Below are 10,278 nucleotides of genomic sequence, written 5' to 3'. Positions count from 1 at the left end.
TTAGAAGAATAACAATTTATTTTTAAAAATTAAAGAATAAAGATAAAACTTTACATAAAGTTAAAATTAAAAGATAAAGTAACTTTAGTCCTTTTCTTTATCATGGCTTTTTAACACACCCGATCAGAGGATCTTGAGCCGGACGTTGGAGGTGTTGTTTATTTGATAGAGCAGCGTGTGATTAACGCTCGATTAGAAAGGTTGGAGTCTTCTCTAGATGGGATCACGCGTGCGATGGACTCCTTGACTAGGAGTGTGGATCGTTTGCTCCATGGATCGTTTTGCTCCACGCCCAGGCCATTGGAGTCTCCAGTTCGGTTACCGACGCTCATATGCCAGCCAACATCAACAGGTTCTTCGATGAGAAATACCAACTCTCTTCTTCTTCGTCTATCTCTCAACATTCTCTTCTTCTTGATCGTGCTTCATCGTTCCTTTTTGGCGTTTATGTTTCTGTGCAGTGCTGTCATGCTTTTATTTATGCGGTTAAATAGTTTTTTTTTGGGCATTATTCATTATTTCATTGTTTATTTGCGGCATTTTATTTGCTCTGTATTAAGATTCTCAGAGTGTTGCGCAATCTAGCAGAGGATACTGTTTTGGTCCTGAAAAGGCTCACCTTATTTTAATTTGAGTAGAGATTGGTGGCCATTTGATTTGATGTACGGTTATTTATTTATTTATTTTGAAATTATGTTATTTGTTACTCGAAAAAAAGTAGAGGATACAAGCACGGGGTATGTTGGTCTTCGACCTCTGGTTATCTAAATTAGTTTGGACGTTTTAGATTTAAAATTTTTTACTGTTAGCTTTCAAGTGATAATTTTATTTTTCAAAGAAGTGATTATCTTCAATTTACATTTCTATATTTTTGAAAGTAAAAAAAAGCAAGAGTATAATAAGAATAAAATTAAATTAAATCTGAACCTCTTTTTTTTTTTTTTTGCCAGCACTGAACTTCTTAATTTTAATTTTTGATTGAGATCACTGTGCCATTTTATTTTTCTTCGGGGATATGAGATCCTCGTGTCATTTTAGTCATCCAAAGATTAGTCTGTTTCATGACCCAAAAAGATCGTTTTGTTTATAAATGATCTTCATGTCAGAGCCCTGTTGGAGTTCGAATTCATTGGGCCTAAAGCCCATTGGATCACTTACGCTTTTCTCATAAACTCCAATTTAATTCCGATTGTTATTGTTACTCTGGTGGTTTTGTTGCTTTTTATTAGAAATTGTACCTCTTGCATGATTATTATGGAGTCCTCTAAAACATAGAGGAGGAAGATTCAAGGAAACATTAAACCAGACTTTTTGGTTAACAATCTATCTAAAAATTTAGTTATTAACAAAGGACATTATTTTTTGTAGCCAATCCCACCTAGTTGAAGTAAGGCTGCTTGTTGTGCTCAAAACAACTTATACCTTTTGCTGATTCTTGTCAAATAAAAAATGTATTTTATGAGAAGTACCTTGTCAAATGTTGGACTCAAAATTAAACGTAATTTTAGTTCCCCTATACTTTCCAGTTTTGACTCTTTTTTTTTTTGGGGGCTATTCTACGGAATTATTATGCAGTGGATTATTGCCGGAGAGGTTGATAAAAGAAAAGGAAGCAAAAGAGCATGAAAAGAAAGAAGAGGCTCACCTTTACACCATTATAAAGGTCATCAATTCCCTATCTTGATTTTTGTATAATCAACTGCTTCTTTAACTTCACCAGAATTTTCCTGTGCTGCTTCTTAGGTGGCACGAGATGAAGATCTTGTAAAACAGATTGGAAGAGATATATATTTTGATCTTGTAGACCATGACAGAGTGAAATGTTTTCGTGTCAAAAAGCAGATGCTTTTTAGCCATTTCAAGGTACGACAATCTAGTGGTCTACCATCCTTTTACTCTTCTGCGAGGACTGTCTATTGTCTATCTTGGCACAGTGTATTAACTTGTTTTCTTTCTTCTGTAGTATGCTCTGCTAACAGCTTGGTCTGGTCTTGCGTGGTTATATGTTAATCCAAGTCTGTTGCATTCCTTGAAGAAAGTTAAATTAAGAAAAATGTTAGTATTTTGCATAGCTATCAAATTGCAGTACAAATTGTTAATTGTAAGTGTTTACGCCTAATAATTTTTTGGGGCCCAAGCCCAAGACCATTAATCTGAACAATAAAATCCCATATAATTAAGATAACATAAGCAGCAGCAGCAGCAGCAACAATCAGGAACATGAGCAGGGAATAAATAAAAATTCTGCTGTTAAATACTGGTCCTTATGGGCCAATTTTCTTCACCGCCAACAATGACAAATATTAAAAAGCTGTTTAAATAGAGGTTAGAAACATTCAAACCGATTTTGATGTTGCCTGAAGCTATTTTTTAACCACCCTGAAAAAAAGTGGTGGACCTGGTGTCTAATGTGCAGGACATCTATGTGTATTTTGTGTTCATGACTGATAAACCTGCAAAATTCACGTACATTCATATAGGAAGTAACCAATATTGATGCAGCATCAAGTTGGTGAGTTTGTAGAACAATTTAAAGCAGAAATGGTTGGTATCAATCTACGCTGTCAGAATTTTTTTGGATGAGTATTTTAGTTTTAAACTTATGATGTGAGTGATGATTGTCAATTTCTTATTACGGGTTGAATTATTTTCGGTGGTTATATTTCTTTGTTGATTTGCAAACTGCAGGAGGAGGTTGCAAAAGAGTTTGGCATACCAGTGCAATTTATGCGCTTTTGGTTTTGGGCAAGGCGTCGAAACCATTCCTACCGCCCTGACTGGCCATTGACGCGCCTTGAGGAAACCACATTTTTAGTAGTTTTCTAACCAATCTTCTTCTTGTTATTTGCCGTTCATTTTTTTTTTCCTTTATTTTGGTCTCGGCTATAGCAAGCTTCATATCTGTTTAACTGCTGCTGACCTTCTTGGTTTGAGCAACATTTTGCTTTTGTAAAATTGATCTTTTACGGAAGCCTAATATTTTCTGTTCTATTGCTGCATGTTGTCTTATTTCTAAAAGCTGTTATTCACATGATATTGTTAGCTGGAAGCATATCTTAGCTTTCATATGAGGGTGGGCTTATCATCAGTTCACCTAGTGGTGATTTTCGTGTATCAGAAGTTGGCTTTTATTTGATCTCAACCATCATCATGTTGCAGGTTGGGCAATTGAGAGAAGTTTCAAACAAAGTTCACAATGCAGAGCTAAAGTTGTTTTTGGAAGTGGAGCTGGGGCTGGTAACGCTTAATATTTATATTTATGGAAGCTGCTTTCTAGTTGATTGCATAAACATGTCGTTGTTGACATTTTGCATTATTATTTAGGATTTACGTCCCATTGCACTGCCAGAGAAGACAAAAGATGATATATTACTTTTCTTCAAGCTATATGATCCTGAGAAAGAGGAACTGCGGTATTGTATAATTTTGTTGATTTGCCTTTATTGGGGTGTGTAAGTCCCCGTGTCCTGCTGAGGTTAGATCTATATTTCTATGGTGGCAGATATGTTGGAAGGCTTTTTGTGAAGAGTTTTGGTAAGCCATCAGAGATATTAACAAAATTAAATGAAATGGCTGGTTATCATCCTGAGGAAGAGATTGCACTTTTTGAGGTTGGTTTGCGTTGTTTCGGTCATTTTTCTCAGTTGCAGCTTCATGCTAGTTTTACAAACTTGGTTTGCATCCTTGTATCTTGGAAGCATAGTTCTATTCAAAATCAATTCCATCCATTTGAAACCAAATCAATCCAAAAAAAAAAAAGTGAAGGTCTTGATCTAGGGTGGGAGTTTGGGAATTTTTATTAGGTTAATTCTATGTAACTGAAGCAATAGAAATTGATATTCTCATCAAGGGTCAGGCAAGTTTTGAGTGACGCTATCTTGGTAGTCCATGGAGGACTGAATCTTGATGTCTGTCATTCTCTCTGTAGAGGCTTGTAACCTGAATTATTTTTATTGTTTCTTTTGTCACTTCATTTCCATGAGTTTTGGGAATGGTTTAATCTGGGTAATATCTTGGATTCAATCTTCAACTTTTTTGCATGAGGTCTGCAATATACACTTTCCAATGTAGTGAGTACTTAACCGTGAGGTGCCTTTATGAACATACAGCAGGAAAAAGTCTAACATTGGAAATAAGGTCATTTTTATTAGTATTTTTATTATGTCATTATGACATGACCTATGGTTTTAATCCATAATCACGTCATTAGTGACATGTATCCCCTCTTAATTAAACTTGCTCTTGGTTCATAACAAATAAGTTGTGCCATGTTGTTCGTGCAGTCCCATTTGGGATGGAAGATCTTTAGTTTTGATGAAATGTGAGTTGTTTTTCAACGGTTTTTTTTTTTTTTTGTTGCATTGGGGAACTGACGTTTCCTATGCCTGTTTTGTGTAGGAAATTAAGTTTGAACCAAATGTCATGTGTGAACCTATTGACAAAAAACTCACATTTCGAGCAAGCCAGGTAAATAAGTTTCCTTACCCTGGATTCTCCAAGTTACTTTCTTGTTCTCTGTTTGACTTGAATTTCATGTTACAGCTAGGAGATGGAGATATTGTTTGCTTTCAAAAAGCAGCCGCTATGGATAGTGACGAACGTGTCCGCTATCCAGATGTGCCTTCATATTTAGAATATGTCCACAATCGTCAGGTATGTTTTGTGGCGTTGATTTTATGCAATTTGTGTGGCTATAAATTAGGCGTGCATAAAACCTACGCTGTGTGTGTGTGGGGAAACATGCCCATATGTCTATAGGTATTCTCTGTGTACGTTTTTCACTTTCCTTCCATGTTTTGTGAGTTTGGGGTGGGTGGATGATGCTGGAGATAAACCTTGCAAGTTTTTTTGCATTTTTTATGGAAAATAAAAATTATCTATACTTCTTCTTTCTTTGTTTCTTACCCCTTTTTTTTATTTGGAGGGGATTAATTGTGAATCTCTAAATATAAGGATGGTTTGTCAGCTACTGATATTGCTTGTTTGTGCTTGATGAATTTTAGGCTGTTCACTTTAGATCTCTGGAAAAACCTAAGGAAGACGATTTCTGCCTAGAGATGTAAGCACTTTGTAATTTGCTGAATATAAATGATTATGTTTGACTACTTTTTTTTTGGGTTGGCCTGATTTATTTGACTACTGACATCTTTATATATATCGGTTTTGCATTTGCATCCTTATATAACAACATATTGTATACTGGTTTCTAGGTCAAGGCTTTATACATACGATGATGTGGTGGAGAGAGTAGCGCAACAACTTGGTTTGGATGATCCATCCAAAATCAGGCTCACCCCACATAACTGTTACTCTCAACAACCTAAGCCACAGCCTCTTAAGTACCGTGGGGTGGACCATCTGTCTGACATGCTTGTTCATTACAACCAGGTAGTTATTGCTCAGTCCTCGGGAATGAATTATTGATATACAAAAATATATTCCTTTTTTCAATGGAAAATTTATTTTCAGACTTCAGATATATTGTACTATGAAGTACTTGACATTCCACTGCCAGAATTGCAAGGTTTGAAAACTCTGAGAGTTGCATTTAATCATGCCACTAAGGATGAGGTGAGTATGGAATCTTAATACTCGTTTTGTTTTGATCTTGTTTATGCCTCTTGTCATATTGTTATTATTCATTAATTTTTTATGGTCAGGTTGTTATTCATACTATCAGACTCCCAAAGCAGAGCACAGTGGGGGATGTCCTTGATCATCTTAAAACGAAGGTGACTGGTTCATACCTTGTTTATTGAAGACCCACTTTGGATGTCCAATTAAAAGGGTTAATGATGGGGAACAGGAAGGAGGTGTGAAAGAAAAGGATCTAAATTGTTAAAATTTCAAACGATCAATTCAATGCATCAAGGATCAAGTTCACAATAATTATGGACAAGAGGACAAGAGCCTCTTTATACCGAACAGGCAAACATGCATCTTAATGATACTAGGTTTGCTACTCTTACTAGGCTTTTCAATTTTTTTTTAGAGTGGATGCATGGGCCCAAAAAATGAAAAGGCATCTTTACCGTGCAGTGGCAATGGAAGGTTTTAGGTATGGTAGAAACAATGATATTAGGTTCAGAAACTCACTGGGATTAACAACTTTAATTTGGGGGGGGGGGGGACAGTCCAAAATGTTATGCCAAAAACTTACTCCTCCATCCCTTTTATGAGAAACAACTACCATTTCTATCTTGTCCCTAATTTTTAGGAACATTTGCAAGATATCTTGAATTTTCATAGTCCTATTTTGTCTCGCCTCCCCCAAAAAATTAATTACTTATTTAATACTCAATATATCTCTTATCTCATTTCCAAAAGCATCATTTTCTTTATTTTAATAATTTTCTTATTCTCTTCCTTGTAACCCCCCAACAAATACGGGCATTTTTGAAGGAAAAAAATTACAATTTTTACATATTTGTTGTCTTTAAATAGGGACGGAGGGAGTAATATTTTTCTTTAAATGCTTCAACTTCAAGATTAACAATGCTAGTATTGTCATCCTTTGCATCAACTTCAACCTGGCCAGGCTCTATTAGCAGAAGCCTTGATGAGATAATCCAGGAAAGATTGCCTTCCTCATATACCCATCAATTGATTCAATTATTTCATATTCAATGATGGCATTAGTTTCTTGACAAAAAATGTTTTTCTTGACAATTTAAAATTTTGACTAATTATATATTTTTTAAATCTTCATTTCATCTTTCATTAACTGAACAAGTATCTTCTCTAGCATCGTTCACATCTAAGCAACAATATTTAGTTCTTAGGCTGGATGATGTGGTGCAAAGCTCATTGTTGGACTCTGATTCAACCTTGATGCAGAGCGGGATGGAGGAATGAAATAAAATGAACGACTTTCTCAACTTTTGAAGACCTCTTTAGTATATCACTCATCAAGGTTGTTTTGGCATCTAGGTTTTCCAATCTAAGCTGTGCTGATATGGGCTAGCCCCATGCTCTAAAGCGTTTAAGTACATCCCTATTCATATTACATAAGTTACCATAAGGGCCCTGTTAGAACCCGAGCCTTCAAATAGTAAGTGTGTTATCACTTGATAATCAGTTGCACAGAACGCGGTCTCTTTTGCCCTCCAGCTAGTACACATGATCTAAGTCTGACATGGAAACTTACGGGGTCTTTTAAACTTGAATGCTATGTATGCTAGATTTATGCAGTTGATTAGAGTTTTTCAGCATTGTTTTTTCTAATATGATTGCTGACATTCTCCTTTTCCGGTTTTTACTCACACTTGAAAAAATATTTGTGCTTAACTTTTTATTATATTGGACAGGTGGAGTTGTCTCATCCCAATGCTGAGCTTAGGCTGCTTGAAGTCTTCTATCACAAAATATACAAGGTATAAGTATGACTGCTGACTAGTTTGTTGGGAAAGTTGGAAAAGAAAACTTAATGTAGGGTTTACTTGAGATCTTCCAGTCCAGTGTGCAGATGCAGATGCTTTTAAAGGATATTATTTTTTATTATTATATGTTGATCCTATCCTTGCCTGTGTGTGCAGGTCTTCCCCCCCTCGGAAAAGATTGAGAACATTAATGATCAATACTGGACGTTACGTGCGGAGGAGGTAGGACTCTCACTGTGTGTCGTTGAATAGTGAATATTATGAATTGCTCAACTGTTAATGTAATGTATAAATTTTGGCCAAAAGAACTGTTAACGTATAAATGATAACCTGAGCAGAATGATTTCTTAAAGAGTAAAATACATCAACCTCGCTTCTATTTAACGTAAATTACAAAGACATCTCTTTTATTTTGAAAACTTATATGGACCTCCCTTAAAATCAAAATATATATTGCACAAACTCCTTTCTAGTTTTGAGATTCAATTTCCATCCACCCATCCGATAGTTGGCCGTTAAATCATAGGATTGACCCATTACTTTGACCAAATTGTCCCTTCTTAATACAAATATTACTTAATAATTATCATTTAATAACACATCATACATCTTTATTTGAAATTAAAAAATAATTTTAATAAATATTTTAATATGTTTGCTATACTATTGAATTGATTACCATAGTATAAATTTTATTAATTTTATAAATACAAATTTTTATTTTACAATAAATTTGTTATTTATTTAAACTTCCTTGTGATGTAATTTTTTAAATATATATTAGTAAAAAATGTTTTGTAATTGTATATATGTATTTTCAATAAAATTATAATTTATGTTTTAATTTATTAAATTTAGTAAAAAATTAAATAGATTATTAATAAATATTAATATTAAAAGATAAACTATATATTTAAAATAATGAGGGGTAAAGAAGGAAACAAGGTTTATTCTAATAATTTTTAATTAAAAAATGTATGCCAAGAATCTTTTCAGAATATTCTTTAACAGTGTTAATAGTTTGGACTAAAATGTATGTTATCAAAATAGAAAAGAGATCCGTGTAATTAAGGCAAAACAAAAGGGAGGTCAGAGTATTTTACTCTTTCTTAAAACTAATAGACTGTGTTAATGTTTAATTTCTGTTTCTCTTCAATGAATGTCTCCATTTCTGGCTGTTCAAATTGCAGATTCCGGAAGAAGAGAAAAATCTTGGGCCTCATGATCGTCTGATTCATGTGTACCATTTTACCAAGGACAAAGCTCAAAACCAAATGGTGAATTCTATCTCGTTCATTTTTTGCAATCTCCACTTTGATGTCTTTGGTATTTGGTGCTGATATTGATAATATGCTGAAACTCTTGTACCTTTGGGTTCCATCTGAAATGCACAGAAAATTCAGAATTTGGGGATCCCTTCTTTTGGTCATACATGAAGCGGAGACTTTAGCTGATATTAAAGTGCGAATACAACAGAAACTTCAAGTTCCAGATGAGGAGTTTGCCAAGGTACGTTTCTTCTACCAGGCTTCTGAATAAAATTGGTCACAATGATGTGTGTTTTACTGACAAAAAATTGAATATTATATTTGAGGTTACTAAACCTTTTATTTTTATTTTATATTCGATGGGGCCAGTGGAAGTTTGCATTTCTTTCACTTGGGCGGCCTGAGTACCTTCAGGACTCAGACATTGTATCCAGTCGATTTCAGGTACGTCCATTGAACTTCAAATAAGTTTTGTACTTGCTCAGATTGAATCATATCAGTAGTTTAATTTGTTAGCTTGAATTTATATTTACATTTTTTAATTAAAAATTCTTTCTTATGATAGAGGAGGGATGTTTATGGTGCTTGGGAGCAGTATCTTGGCTTAGAGCATGCTGATAACGCTCCTAAAAGACCACATACTGTTAATCAGGTTAGTGAGCATTGCTTGAAAGGTTGGATTTCCTTATGGACTTGTCATTAGTTGTCCGGTACCAGTCTGAGTCATAATTGGTGGTGCAACCGTTACTTAATTTTGGGCCGATGCCCGGTTTGGTTACTCTGTATGAATTTATATATGGGTTTTGTTTTTCCAGAATCGCCACACGTTTGAGAAGCCAGTAAAGATTTATAATTAGGAAACCAATATTGATGAGTTCTTTTGCTACGTGGGATGAATTTGGCCTTCTAAATTAAGGAATGGGCTTGTAAAGACCGCGGTCATATCAGGAGAGTACTCTGTATAGGCAACAAGTGAGATCAATCAGCATCAGTGGTCGTGTCTGCAGGATTTTATTCTAAATTTGTGGTCATGTAATTCTTTCTGTCCATGGAGTGACATTGCTCCTAGCACTCTGTATCTGCCGACCGCAGCCTCTTGAGCTCTTTACTTCCGTTTTTATATGGAGGTTCTTCCCAGTTGAGGTCATTCATCATCCTCAGTGCACTGTATCAGTACATAAGATTTTTGGATTAGTGAGTGTATACAGGGTATAGTTGGTTGACTCATTGCCTTTTTTCTTGGTTTGCTTCCTTATTATTTCCCCAGTTAGTGCTTTGCTTAAGTTCTAAGCTTTCAAGTGAGGACTGCATAATGAATGATGTAGCAGAGGTAGGTTTCTGTAGTGTTGTAAAAGAGACTTTTCAGCCTCGGTTGAACTTTTAATTTGGCATTCTCCATCACTAGATCCAGTGATTGGTTTACACTTTCTATTTTTTCTGGCTGTAATTTGAATGCTCTGAAGTGTAGCTCGTGAAGTGCCTATGCAGTTTGATAAATAATGGTAATTTTAAAAAAAAAATGTCTGAGGTCTTTCTTCACATATTTCATTCAATCCCAGACTCTTTCCTTGGTCTCAATATTGCTTCATGAGCACTTGGAACTTCTACTTGAGACCTAGGGAATGGCTCAT

General features: G+C 35.0%; 1 pseudogene; it reads left to right on the top strand.

The window, feature by feature from the left end:
• Positions 1-283: 283 nt before the first annotated feature.
• On the top strand, positions 284-10,078 carry LOC114717658 (ubiquitin carboxyl-terminal hydrolase 13-like; annotated as a pseudogene).
• The last annotated feature ends 200 nt before the right edge of the window (positions 10,079-10,278 follow it).

Source organism: Neltuma alba, unplaced genomic scaffold (assembly GCF_004799145.2).
Source record: "Neltuma alba isolate B1F8T4 unplaced genomic scaffold, ASM479914v2 tig00011762_pilon, whole genome shotgun sequence".
Lineage (NCBI taxonomy): Eukaryota > Viridiplantae > Streptophyta > Magnoliopsida > Fabales > Fabaceae > Neltuma > Neltuma alba.
The sequence above is the reverse complement of the archived record's forward strand: the minus strand, read 5'-3'. Positions and strand labels throughout refer to the sequence as shown.